Genomic DNA, 14,511 nt, shown 5'->3' with positions numbered 1-14,511 from the left:
ACACCCTTGCTTTGTCCCTTCCCTACAAATGAAACAATTCTGCAACCTCTTTCTACCAAAACCAGATATGGTAGGGTATGGTTGGATAGAGTAGAAATGTAGGTTAAAATTGGCACAGATGATTCCTTGGTTATTTCTGCCACATTCACACTGGTGGAGATTCCTGGTACTCATAGGGGTTCTCCAGGGGTAGCAGCCAGGTCATTTTGCCGTTCATTTGCAAATCCCACAGTGCAACAGACTGGTAAGAAAAATCAAGACTCCCTGTCAATCTTAGTTGTTAAACTAACAATGGTCCTCAAATATCATCCTATCTTTTAAATGTCTGCATTCTCTATGGCAATTTAAAATGTTTGTTAAATGGCTGGAATATATGCAGATTCTTCATTGATTTGTTCTGTTTATGTGTTTGCATTAATTAGATACAAAAATTCAGACTTAGCAAATATGATAAAAATGTTACATTTCAAAATGTTTGACGATTTTTTTTACTAGTAAAACCAACTCTATTTCAGTTGAGAATCTGGATATTGCAATAAAAATTTACATCAAACCTTTTTAATAGTTAATTTTGAAAAATAGTGGTCAGTTAACTTGCTGTGCTCTATGTTTATTTTTATATTTTTGTTATTTTTCTTTTGATCTAACAAAAGGACTTCTCTTTACTGCAGAGAGAAATAGATTTGTTTTGCTTGCATGAGTTCCGTCAGAGATATATAATACATTATTCAAGGGCAGGATTCTGCACACATTTACTCTCCCACAGTTAACATATAGCAAGTTTTGTACAGTTCAATTGTTCACCAACATTATGAGAAAAAGGTCTTTTTTGCTGCATTATTTTGTGTAATTAGAATGGCATGTGGTATGTTGTTTATGTAAAGGAGCCTTTTAGAGGTCGTGGGTCCAGTTCTCGTACTGTCATTGACACTGAAGCAATACTTTTTATAGTTATTGATCCCAAAGAAACAAATTGCCTGGGGGAGTCAGAGGATTTCATGAAGTGAAGGCCTGCTCAAAATCTTAACGAGAACAGAATCTGGTACAAATCAAAGCAGATGTATTTAAATGCAGAAGCCCGTATTATCAGAGGCAGTGACAGTTACTTTACCATAAATTAATTTATCTGAACACTAATTATATTAGATATGCATATATTATTTATACATTATGTTTATAATTCTATTATGCTGTATGTATATTAATTATATATTATGTTTCTTTTTACATAACATTACCTTCATGTTGGAAAGTGGTTGTGAGTATACAATATTAATTCCTATCAATTAGACTTCTGTGTAATGTCTGTCCCTGACCAGACCAGGAACAGACTGTACCTTTTCAACTGTACTTTGCTGGGCAGCAAATCTATTTAGCTGCTGCTATATCATCATTATATCAGTAAGCTATGATTATTTCTTTTTCACAGTAGGACTGCATGTGTTTTGAATATGTACAAAAGTAGTTTTGTGAATTCTTACAAAATGGCAGGCGAGTTCTTCAATGGCTTCAGCTCTCTTTCTAGGTAACTTTCTGGTCTCAGGAAATTTTATATAATTTACCACTGAATCACTTAATTGCTCTTCTTTCAAGATGAGAGCTCCCTTGGAAGTAATCTCTTCCACAAATTTGTGAGTTTTCACTGTGGGTTGTGGAAGTCTCAAATACCACCAAAAACTGGGAATGCTCTTAAAATCTGTCAAATATTGGGGACTGAGATGCCATCTTTAGCAGTTGAGTGACTATATATGTGATGGAATACCATTATAAAAATCAAGAGTTCCTTGCAGAACATGTATGAAGTGTACAAATTCCAAATATTAAATACTATAAATTACAGGAAAAACTACAGTGATCCTTATTGATCCATAGCACAACAGTTATTGTTGAGCATAATTTAGCCTTCAGAGAGGTTGTAATTTAATTTCAATACCTTAATCAGTACAGAATTTATTTTAATTTTAAAAAATGACATAAGTGGCAGCATTATTGAAGGGAAAATATTTTTTTTAAGGGACTGTTGTATTAGACAACAGATGACCTTTAAGTTGCAGTGCAGAAAATAAAAAACTATTTTCAATAGTAGAGTCTTCCATTTCAAATGTAACAGTCTCATTTCATGTCCATCTCTTTTCAGATTTTTTTAAGCGTTTTTCTAATACATTACTCTGGTCTCAAGAAAAGACCAGAGATTGATTGCAATGGAGAATGACATTTCATTTTTTCTTTGCTTAGATATAATGTAGATCTCACCTACTTCTAGAAGCATAACTAGGAACATATTTTTTATGCCAAAATTGTGTGTGTGACATGGAAGTGTGTAAATTTAGTTTAACTTAGATGTTTTCTATTCTTCCACTTCGTTTTCATCCGTATTTTTTCTCTTTCACTCCTGAGGACTTGCAGCTAAATACTCAAGTTGTAGTTAATTGCAGACTTTTTCTCCTTCCTTCTATGAGGAAAACATTATAAAATCCAGATGTTCTTCTTTAGACATGAGAACACATAAAATACATGAGACATTTTATAAATCTTCGTTAAAACTCAAAAAATCATTACTCTTTATGTTGCTTCTATAAGCAATGTAGTTTTGTAAACATTATGGAATTTCACTTACTGAAAAATTTTAGTTGAAAGGCCTCTGGTTCAGTTTAAATAGCAGCTTTGTTCCGGAGTAGAATAATACATTAAGTTTAGGGGATTTTTTCTTTTTAATTCGCAACTGTTTGAGTCACTGTTTAAGCTCTAGTGCTGCTTGCAATGTCATCCAGGAAACAATGTGACAAACAATTCCCTACTGTTCTGTAATAAACTTAGTTTCTTATTTATGCATCCTTAGTACCTTTTGATTTTGCTTTATATGTTTGCCATTTTATTAGGAAATGTTTGTGTAGCAATCAAAAAAATGTAGTAAATTGCTATTTATGTTGGGCAAAAACATATGTTTAAGAATATTTCTAATTTGTATACTTTTATATATCTATTTCTTCAGTTGCAGAAACATCTAAACACATGTAAACCAATCCTAAAGATATTATCTACATGTCTGTATTCTTTAGCTATTGTTAATTTATCTTTTTCCAATGCTTTTAATTGTGATGTGTGAAATTTAAAAATATGCTGCAGCATCACTGAAAGATGAATTATAATGGTACTTTGCCCTTAAGTGAAGAAATATTTTTGTGGGGGTTTTTTGACATTTATTTGAGATTTTAAATGTTTAGTCAAATGACAAACTGTTTCCACCACTTTACATACCTGTACTTTGTTCTGTACATGATTAAGAGCACAGTGTTTAAGCACTGCCCTACTAGTTGTGAGTGGGTGACAGTAGGAAAAGATCCAAAACTGGTTTTGTGGACATCATTTGTATGTATGTATACGTGTGTGTATATCCACGTACACACACATATATTAATGCACATGTAAATATGCTATCCCACTCTTCTGGAAGAAATTTCTTACTTTTTGCTTGTAAAAGTATTGTAAAACTTGCTTATTTGGAGTCTGTGCCATATCTATTTTGAAAAGAACATGTTGATGGCACTTGAGGAGTAGAAAAGGTGGTACTACAGTGTTGCTTCTGGGCTAGGGAGAGTTTTCCACATGCTGGGAGCTGATGGGGTCAAAAACACTGGGACAAAAACAAACATCTGTAATTCCTTGTGTTCATATAGCCATCTCCTGCTGTAAGCAGATCGCAAAAATGAGAATAAATTTATATATGATCACGTATTTATTACATGAGAATCTCTCTATCTTATAGATCATTGACAGCAGTGGAGCATGTTTTGCATCTTAAAGATCAGATACTTGAGTCATCAAGGTGACTGTTTTTTCAAACTGCTATTTTTTTACCATATACTTCATATTTGAACAGAAGAATTATACCTTTCAAGAACAATATCACCCATAACACACCTACACACAAATCTAGCTGTTACACATTAGTATTTCTGGGTTTCTGCATTTCTTATGTGTCTTATGTTTTCTTACTTTGGTAAATTATATCTTTATAAATTCATATCTACCGGTAGTTTCAGATTTTAGCAGAGAATTCTAGGATTACCTACTGCAGAGATTATTAAAAGTTTTATACATAAAGAGAAATTTCCACAGAAACCAGTTTTTCAGTCTTACAGTGTCTTTCAGACATCCAAAGCCATTATTAATTGACCTTGGTAGCTTCATTAAAAAGAGACAGAACAACTTTCATGTGTGTGTCAGTACAGATGGTGATAGCCCCAGAACTGTTGCTTCAAGCCAGAGGTCACAAGCTATTTGAAAATGAGTGTCTCTCTCTATATACTTCCTACTGATCATGGTCCATTAACAGCAGTAAGTTCCAGTGGGAGAGGGCTAGTCAAGAACTCTGCTTGGCTGCTTTAGGGCAGAGCCTGTGTTATGCAGTTTACTCCACTAATTATATACTCTTGATGAGCTCATTAGAGGACAATAAAGGAAAATGAAAACAGTTTGCAATATGTGTGGTCAAATTAGCCACAGAGAGAAATGCTGTTAAATGCTGTTTAGAAAGAGTCCATTAAAAAAAATGTAGACACTCATGTATGTACACTGCAATGATGCCTAAACAAATTTTCTTTAATGTGTTTATTTTTTAAATTGCGAGTTGGACCATGTTTCTATCTGATTAGAATGAAAAGGAAAGATTGAAATGAGTTGGGCAATGGGATCCCTACTGCCATATACTTCATGGAAGCTGTTAATCATGCATGTTGGAGTTGGTGGTCCATTTGCAACATTTTTGTTTTTAACAAAAGTTAAGGCTGAAATGGTATCTCCATTGAAGAAAGAGACTATTCTTAAATCGATAGACTCCACTTAAGACTACCCATGTAAGACTATCCTATATGCACTTAAGTGAAAAAAACCTGCACTTAAGTGCAGTTTTGAATCAACTTGAACTAATTAATGGTAGTTTGAAGAAAAAACATTTTAAGTATTTCTTTAATGAACATTGTGTGTATGAATATATACACAATTTCTTATACAAAATATTAGCATGGATAGAAGCTGACAGTGGTATGTAAGTTTGTAGATTTTATTGACCTTGAAATTGCAAAGGCTTTTTCTTCTCTGCATATTTACAAAAGTTACTGCAATTTACAAATGGGGAAAATGCAATAGAGATAGAGCTGCTCTGTTGCAAATCAGACAAATCAGATCAAGATGATGTTACAGAAAACAAATGAAGGACCTTCTCCCAGTCTGCTTAGAAGTTGGTATAGTCACACATGTCATTGTTCCTTGCCCTGAGTCAGCCAAATAACTCAAAGTTTACAAATCTTTAAGTTAACCTGGTTCATTCTAATAAAATTTCATTAGGAAGTGATTCCGTGTGCAATCATACTGGTAGACTTGATGGAGGGAATTACTTTCAGTTAGGGGTGGGTGTACAATGGATATAATGGACAACTGAAGGCTGGCAGCCTATCTGTCAGGCTCAGCTTAACCAAAATGGAGTGTGCCATTCATGCATGAATTGCTCAGGATTACAGAGTCAGTGGCGAAACACATTCATGGTCCTTTGACCAACCAAATTAATTTCATAGAACAGTTTTCAAAAAAAATTTCGAAATGAGCCTAGATGTGCCTTGACTATTGACATTATAAATCACTGTTTTCCTGAAACTTGTATTTTGTTTATTATAGCTTTTTCTCACTAAAATAGTTTTCTCTCTCTTCTGTTTGGTCTGCTGTAATGAAACTCTTTGAGCATAAGCTCAAAGCACAAGCTCAAATATCATATACCTATGGAGTCAATAGCAGGTTTTAAGTTTGGTATGTTTATTGATACAGGCCTCTTTCATTGAAGAAGTAACCTAGTAGTCCCCAGAAATGCTTTTTTTCTGCTATTCTTTCTAAAGCAATACAGTAAAATGAAAATTTGGTATTAACTTGTATCAAGAAATGTCACTCATTTCTTAGATTTGATCGTTTTCTGACCACTTACTGTATTTGTAGCCATGACATTGACACTAGATTAATGCTTATAAAAACTACTTTTCAGTTTTCATGTAAGCTTTCTCTCTTGGTTTCTTCTTAGGACTGAAATTGGACCAACTGCCATGCTAGGAGAGATAATTCATTCAATTAAATGTAAAGAAGTACTATTTATCATTTGTAAGTTGCCCAACTGTAAAACAAAAACCTCAGTAGGTGCTTTGAGGATTATAATTTGTTTTCATAACTTAAATCTGTATTGAAAAATAGATCTTGAAATAAGTAAGATATTACACTGTTTTATTGTCATGAACACAGAATTATGTCAGTGCGAGAACAGTGAATTACATGCAGGATGAAAACTTGTTGGATGGTTTAACCATTATTTAACCAGAAGCTGGGCTTGGTTTTGGAGGTTTTTTGTTGGTGGTGGGTTTTTTTGTTCCCCAAATTAAGACTGATTCGAACTAATTGTCTTTATTATTACTTCTAATGCCAAAAATTTCTCCAAAGTAAAAGTAAACAGACAGAAAAAAAATTGGAAAAATAATTAAAAGTGAAGCAATGGGGCATGTAGCCACAGTTAGATGAGTGTAGTGGGAATTAGGGCTCCTAGTTTGCACAAACCAGGTACATATGTCCACCAGTCTTAAAGTTCAGTCAAGCAGGTGAATGAACTGTTGCCCTCCTATAAGGTGTGAACGCTCTCTTTCTGATCAATGCTATATAACAGTAACTCTGTTTATACAAACAAAAACAAAATATAAAGCAACATACACAGATTGTATATTGTCAGAAGTATCACCATTTTGTATATTATATATACATTTTTATATACAATATCTAGATATCATCAGAACTTCTCTTATTTTCCATGGTGTTCTAAGAATTACTAAAACATAGGGTAAAATTATTTTCAAATGGCTTGTGGATGCAAGTGATAGAACTCATTGGTAAGTTCTAAATGTTTTATTTAATATAATGCATAGATATGATATTACAGACTTCACTTCAACAAAACTTAATATAATTTAATTTTAATTGCAACTATTATTATCATAAATTTAGCAAATATTAAATTCAAAGCAATAGACATTCTAGGGTATGGACTATTGTACAGTGTCAGGATGCACTGCAACAATTGGTGGAATAGTTAATCAGATAGTACATTCTTAAAAAAGGAAAGTCCAGTTGTTTTTTTATTGCTCAAATCCAAATAACTGAACTTCCATTTGTAAGCTGGGAACAATAACTAGGAAAAGCTTCGAATTGTGAAATCACCATGTTTTTATTGCAAAAGGTTTTTTTAAAAAAAAAAACATTTACAGTTATGGATTATCAAGGGAAGTTGTCTCAGGTTTGCTCTGGGATAACTGGACCGTTTCTTCTTCTCCACTGATTACCCAAAGTTCTTTGAACCTTAACTGAGCCCTACTCAAAAATCAGAAAATTAACTGCACAAAAAGCTTGAGAGCCTGCATCTGTGTGAAGAATGCAATATATTCTTAAAAACACACCTGATTTGTTGCCCCTTTCCCATTCCTGCACTTGGTGCCTGCTCTGGGTGGCACTACAGTCCAAACAATTATTTTTTTTGTGGTGGCTAGTTGTAACTGCAATGTCAGTGGACTTTGTGGACTTCTTTTAGTGGTGCATGTGGGAGTCAATAGAGAGAGAAGGAATAGGGCTGCTTCAGAGATTAACTACCAGAGAAAATGGCTGTCTTGTACGGTGTAACTCTTCAGTACTTGATTTTACTACATGTGTTCTGTCAATGTTCTCTTACCTTTGCTGCCCATCTCTTACAGCTTTAACATTTTCCTAAACTTACATCATAACATCCTTCCAAAGTCAGCAACTTGAGAACAAATGTCAGTCTTTCCCAGTTCTCAATAAGGAAGGATTCCCACTGAATCTACCTTAAATGAGGATTGGATCGGCCCATAAATGAAGAAGTTGTATTTCCTTTTACTTAACTAAAGTGGTCGAGTTAGTCATCACAACAGAATCACAGGACTATGCATACAATTGGTGGTTCAGCTCTTCCTAACTGAAGGTCTACATGTGCTATTACAGGATATAATTCATCTTATCAGAGTGTAATCTGAACTATTCTCCAAATCAATAATAATTTTAAAAGAAAGAAGAATCCTTTTTGCCGGATTGCAGAGAACCACAGGTTCAATAATGAGATGATTAACTTTGCACTTCGTCCAAGAAAAGGAAGTTTGCTCTGTACTTGGACAAAACATTAAAGACTGAAGTTGTATTTACTCCAGATGAAAACCGAAGGTTCCATGAACCCGAATAAAAAATAAATCTTGATTCGATACTGTGGCCAAAGCCTTTCCATCTGTGCTGGAGCATAAGTGTCTGAAGCTGTTGTCTATCTGGCTGCTACATTTTACAGTCCAGTTTTTCTATTCTAAGAACTACACTGTATATCTTAAGTTTTGAAATTCTTTGAGGGTTCTTTGAGACTGAGTCCACCAGTTCAAAGTATGCTAGAATTATAAATTACATTAGATCGGAAAAATAATGGTTTTCATTCTTAGCCATTAAATTCAACTGCTCTGTAATTATTTTGATAACTAGAATAATGTTAGCAATACTAATTAAATTATTATTAAATTATTTTAAACCAATTATAAAAATTAATTGTAAGTGTTATTTTTAGTTTCTATTTCCACATAGTCTTGCCTCCTGAGTTGCAGTCAGAGTTTTGAATGCAAACAGGTCTCAGCAAATACCTAAAGTGAAATCATCAGCCTTTCCTCATCTGGAGTTAAAGAAAGTACAGAAATCTTTAGAGGTTTATGTAAGTTTCATGGTGACCTGCAAAGCACCTGAGGTGCTTTGTAATGAATAAAAAATAAAGTGAATAAATAACACTAGCCAATCCCTGGGTTTTACTTGATCCAGATTCTAAATTCTGCTTTAGGTGACATAATGTAAACAGATGATTATGTACCAAGTGCTGTAATTTTTTAACACAAGTAGAAATCAATATTTTATATCAACTGAAATCATTGACTTCCATTGGAATGGAACTGAGCCTGGAGCGTAAAAGATGGTATGAAAAAAAATATCATATTAAGTGCGGTTAATCTTATCAAGCAAAGTGGTTAATGTACTCTGAACATTTAAAAAGTCAGTGCTTTCGTCACTTGTAAACTATTTGCAAAAAAAATAGAAAAGTAGAAAACCAGAAAAGAATTCATAAATAAAGGGTCTAATTATAAAATCAACAGGGAGCTGATCCTTCTTAGCCTGAAAGCCTACTTGTTAAAGCGCACACCAGAACGTGGCAGGTGTGGATTCTAATTTCTCCCTGCACACAGAAAATAGATGTGAATTCTAATATGCTGTGTATATTCTGACAATGTTTTTTCAGGTTTTTTTTTCCCTCTGTTATCCCACTAATTACAACATACTTAAATATTTCTTAGTGCAAGGACTTGAATTTCAATATTTTTTGATTTTTTATTTAGACATTAGTAACCTATGTCTTGTCTGCATTTAAATAGCTGATTTTAACAGATTTAACAGGAGTGGCTGAGAAAACACAAATTAAAGCATAAAACACAGGCTAAGGCATAATATGATGATCAGAGCAGTTTCAGTTGAAAGTAGGAAATGCAGATAAAGGTCCTGTCAATTGAGAAGAAAACCCGAATGTTTCAGTATGTTTGGTGATTATCTATCCTTTTTCTAGGTACAGGAGAAGCTGCCACCATCTCTTTCCAGTTTGTGAAGTTGAAGGTCTAGGCCTTAGTTCCATCTTCTTTCTATAATTTAAAATGTTCAAGATGAAAATAATTTTCCCAATTTTTTTTGCAACGACATTTTTTAAGAAGATCCAGGTGTGGTTTTTAGCAAAATACAAGGTGAAAGGGAAGGTGATCTTTTTTTTTTTTTTTTTTTTTTTTGGCAAGAAGGAGAATCAAAAGACCCAGTTTTCCTTTAGCTTTAAGGCAATTTTAAGTTTTATGTAACTTATATTTTGTTTTACTTTGCAACATTGTCTAACCTTACTAATGTATATGTTATAATATATCTGGCTATGAACATAAAAATAAATTGATTTCTTTTTGCTGGTAAGTAAAAAATCTACAGGTTAAAAAGTTTGTTATTCATACTGGTCATCCCAGGTAGAGATCCTGAGCTGTGTATCAGAGGAGCTTGAAGCCAAATTTGTGCTGAACTTCTTATGGTCTATTTCAGGAGGCAGATAAACATCCTTGCATATGGTCACAGTAACTTGTCTGACCTTTTATATGAATTTCAGTATAATGTACTAAAATGCCGTTTATTCCATATATATGTGGTTCACCTCCATGCCCTGGGTTGACTGAAGAGGACCTCAGGAAATCAGCCATAGACCTTATTTCTCCGGGAGTTGCTTCTTATCTCTGACAATCAATTTCTATTTTCATTTACTGAAATGTGGGCTAGGATACCTGACTCTAGATCCCCAAAGTCTAGTGACTTTGGCCAGAAAGTTGAAGTATTTGTGTGAAATTCTGTAATCCCATTTTAACTTTATGACATCTACAAGTTCTATTTTGCTCATAAAACAAAAAAGGAATAAATATTAGAACTGAGAAGTTCCATTTTTTTTTTTCATATTGTAAGGCTACCACTTAAAACTGAGTGAGGGATTAATGAATTCAAAATTCTCACAATACTAGCAAAGTCAGATTTCTCAGGAACTCTAGCAAAGGTATCCCTACCTTTATTATTTTAGAATATGTGGTAAAGCACAAATAGTAACAAGAGGTAAAATGCCATTCAAGGCTGAATCATGGTATGCTAGCAAGACTCCATCCTATGCCTTTCTGACATCTTGACCTATTTTGTCAAGTGCATTCTACAGTAAATATATTGATTTTATATGAACGTTAACTACTACCTGTAGTATGCATAGATGGCTTCTCATGGAGAAGGTGCAGGTAAACAAAATGTTTTAAAACTTTACCTGTATAGGACCCCTTATTTTGCTTTCTCATACGTAGTATAGTTTTTAAAAGCACACTATTGGCTTCCTTTACTTGGACACAAAGTCCAAGTAGTAAACTCGTATTTCTTTTACACCAGTCTGACCATGTCTTATAATTGTCATTAGTTTTTTGTTGCTTGCATAACATAGGATGGCGTTAGTCATCATACTTGTACATGTTAATATAATGGTAGCATGTGTTCCAAACACAACAATCTAAAGGTAATTGTAAAACTGAGACAAAGTGTATTAAATCTCCTAACCCATCCCCAGCTAGTGAAGGTCTACTCTCTACAGTACGCTAGAGGCATCATCAAGAATAGTAATAAAATATTAACAGCTTTGGTTTTCATTTTTGAAATATAACATAGACTATGCAATGTTACTAGATATTAAATTTTCCCATGCGTTTTGTTTCTTAAAGTAAATAATTAATTTAGAGGTAGATAGGGCTTGCAAGGAAGAACAACAACTGCAGAGGTCTAGCTTAAAATGTGAAGACTTCCATTATTATAAAGTAATTATAATGGCAGGAAATAAAAATGCTACTGCTATTTTTTTATTGGACCAAAATAAATTTGAGAAATTATGTGGCTATTACTTGAGGTCAGACAAGCAGCTTTAATTTTTTTTTATACTACTCCCTCAGTATATTAGCTAATGTAAAGTTCAAAAGCTTTGAAAAAAGTAATATAAGTAGTTTTAAAAGTGATCGTACTTAATATCATCTGGTCAAAAATATTTAAGCAGAAAAGACATTACAGCATCTGAGTCATATACTATGAAGAAAATGCATGCTTGAGCAACTCAAGAGGTTGAAAATGCTTAAAGAATTTCTCCATTTATTGGAAACCTGAATTACATTGGCATATATATTATTTATAACAACACTGCTACTGTATAGTCTATAGTTACACAATGCAGCTGAGCATTTTGTTATTTGTGTAAACATGAACAATGAAGAGATTGTTTATTCCCAGAATGGGAGAGAAAAGTATTCTAATTACAGTTTGCATTGTTTTGCCTGTGGGCTTCCCAAGAGCCAGTCCCTGATGGGAAGCTGCTGCCTCACATTCAGTGATGCATGAACTCAGGCTCTTTGTTCTGCAACAGGAAAAAAAGTATCTGTGCAGTGCCATTTCTTGACTAATGCATGTAAAAGGTTATTGTACTTGATTCCTCTACATCTGCACAGAGCTGACACAGAATCTGTCCTTTTTTCTTTCCACTTCTGCATGTAACTATTGTTAGTTTCTTTCATCGCAAAAGACATAGTGAAAACAGGGTAGAATTATTCTTTTATTTCCGTGGCAAAGAAAGAATTATTTTGTGAATGTATATGTTCATATCTGAAAAATTACTTATATGTAAACTATGCAGAATACATAGATGAAGAGGAAAGTAAGCTCATAATCACCTGTTCCTGTGAGCAAAATACATAAGCTAAACCAATGGCAACAAAATGTTATGTTATTTACATGTCATGCAAATCTATTTTCTAAAACATATTTGACAAAGTATTGAATTAATTTACGAGTATATAATAGATCACACTCATACTGAAGCATTCTTTTTTACTATTCTCTGAATAACTAAATCATATGGAAAAAACGTCAGAAGGCAAAATAAAGTTTATTCCAGGCATATCTTCCCACAGAATGACATGTCATCTGAAAACAACACTAAGCATTTTATGCCGTCTGTGTTGGTTGGGGATACATTCACAATGCATGTCAATGTGGAATATTCATTTTTAAGTTACACACAGTCAGCTTGCAGCAATAAGCACCTAAATAGAGTGATCTACGAAAACAGACAGCCAGCAATACTTGATTCACTTTCATCCATTCCTTGAGCTTTGTTTTATCTTTGGGAGATGGAGCATGTTCATCACACTGTCATTCACAGCCTTATACAAATAAAATGTTACTACAAAGCTTTGTTTCTGTACAGTAGTGAATAGATTTTTTCGAGATAAATTCTGAATACTAAATATTAACAGCACAAGTAAAATATTATTCTTCTTTAGAAGAGATGGTTTGTTATGCATTTTTAAATGTTTGTTTTTGAAAATATTCAGAGAATGTTCAGAAAGATACCATCATTTCCCAGGGACTGTACCTACAGCATTTCGTAAATATAAGAAGTATTAGCTTCTAGTTGTGCATAACTGATAATCTTGGTATACCAGATCTCCATGAGTGGTTTATAGAATCAAAGAATATATTGTTTCAGTCTGCAGGTGTGCAAATTGCATCTCTCAAATCACTCTCTCAAACAAGGCTACTGTGTAATCAACACTTGTTACCTGCAGTTACTACCAATGAAATTACAATAATTTGATGTTTAAATTTTTTTTTCTTAGCTTGTTAACAGTTAAGAAATGGCTTCACAACAAAGAAAACTGCAGATCAAAACAGTCTCGATTCTCCATTTTGTCCAAATAGAGCTTTGACACTAGTGACAAAGGGCCTGCTAAGAGGTAGTTTGAAGCTTCCTCCCTCAGAAAGGTCCATCTTCAGCGTAATGTAGAGAGCTGAAGAGGACAGAATATGATTCTGCTTAAGGGAGTTGCTTTTTGTCACCCTAAATCTGGAGTCCCAGCATGAGCTGGGACTACTGTCCCCTTACAGGCCGAGGATTCTTCTCTCACCCACCCTCTTTATTGTGCAATAATTTTCATTTATTAATTAGTTAAATTTTATTTTTCACTTAATCTTTGTTAAGCATTATTAGGTATTTAGTCACAATACATGGCTTGTGTAAAGTTTGCTGCATAATTTCACAGTAATAATGCAATAATTGCCATAGAACAATAGGAAAGGGTCAGAAAGCTACTGTGTATCACAGGAAAAGGGTATGCATTTGATTATTAAGAAATACTGTTTTCTTGTTATGGCATTAATCACTTATCTCCTGTTCCAAAATGCCAATAATCAATGCCAATGCACCTTAAAGGACGTTCAACTTTGAAACATTTAGGAAGCAAAATCTTGGATACTCAGAAGTATTCAGTCTCCTGAGGAAAAAAACCAAAAACCAAAAAACCCACACCCCAAAACCACCACACACCAGGATATATTGATTATGGCTAATTTCTACTGTAATTGAATTCATAACTAAAATTTGGTCTTCCCTCCTTTTCTTTAGTTAAATCTATCTAGAAAAAGTTCTCTGTGCTTAGTAGATCTGTTATTTTTTCTCAGTGATGGACTCTCAGCATATACATACTGTGTATAATGTATGTGTTGATGTCTGAACAAGAACATTTAAAATGTATTATGAACAGTTCCATCTGGTGGAATGAGCTGTCAAAATGACTTTTTTTTTAATTAGAGTTGAGTGAAATTGTAAGAAATTATGATAGGCATTGTTTGTAGAGAAATATCTCTTTTATTGAAGTAGCTGATAAAATTGGAGAAAATATTTTCTGATATTCAAACTCCATGTTCACTTGAGACTGTAATACATTCTAAAAGTTTTGAAAATATTTCTTGTTCTAAACTGATTTGCTAAATTATATCTGGCTTGAAGTTTCAGAGTTGATT

At 33.5% G+C, this 14,511-nt stretch overlaps 1 protein-coding gene and 1 long non-coding RNA gene across 4 annotated transcripts in view; one reads left to right on the top strand and one right to left on the bottom strand.

The window, feature by feature from the left end:
• PACRG (parkin coregulated) overlaps positions 1 to 14,511 on the top strand; it is a 243,531-nt gene that overhangs the window by 155,502 nt on the left and 73,518 nt on the right. The window lies entirely within an intron of this gene.
• The window catches only part of LOC139827566 (uncharacterized), a 32,558-nt gene continuing 27,216 nt past the window's right edge, over positions 9,170 to 14,511 (bottom strand). Inside the window, exon 7 of the long non-coding RNA XR_011738339.1 lies at positions 9,170 to 9,752. This is a non-coding gene — a long non-coding RNA (uncharacterized lncRNA). The remainder of the gene's footprint in view (positions 9,753 to 14,511) is intronic.

Source organism: Patagioenas fasciata, chromosome 3, assembly GCF_037038585.1.
Source record: "Patagioenas fasciata isolate bPatFas1 chromosome 3, bPatFas1.hap1, whole genome shotgun sequence".
Taxonomy (NCBI): Eukaryota; Metazoa; Chordata; class Aves; order Columbiformes; family Columbidae; genus Patagioenas; species Patagioenas fasciata.
Note: the sequence above shows the minus strand (reverse complement) of the source record. Positions and strands in the feature narration are given on the sequence as shown.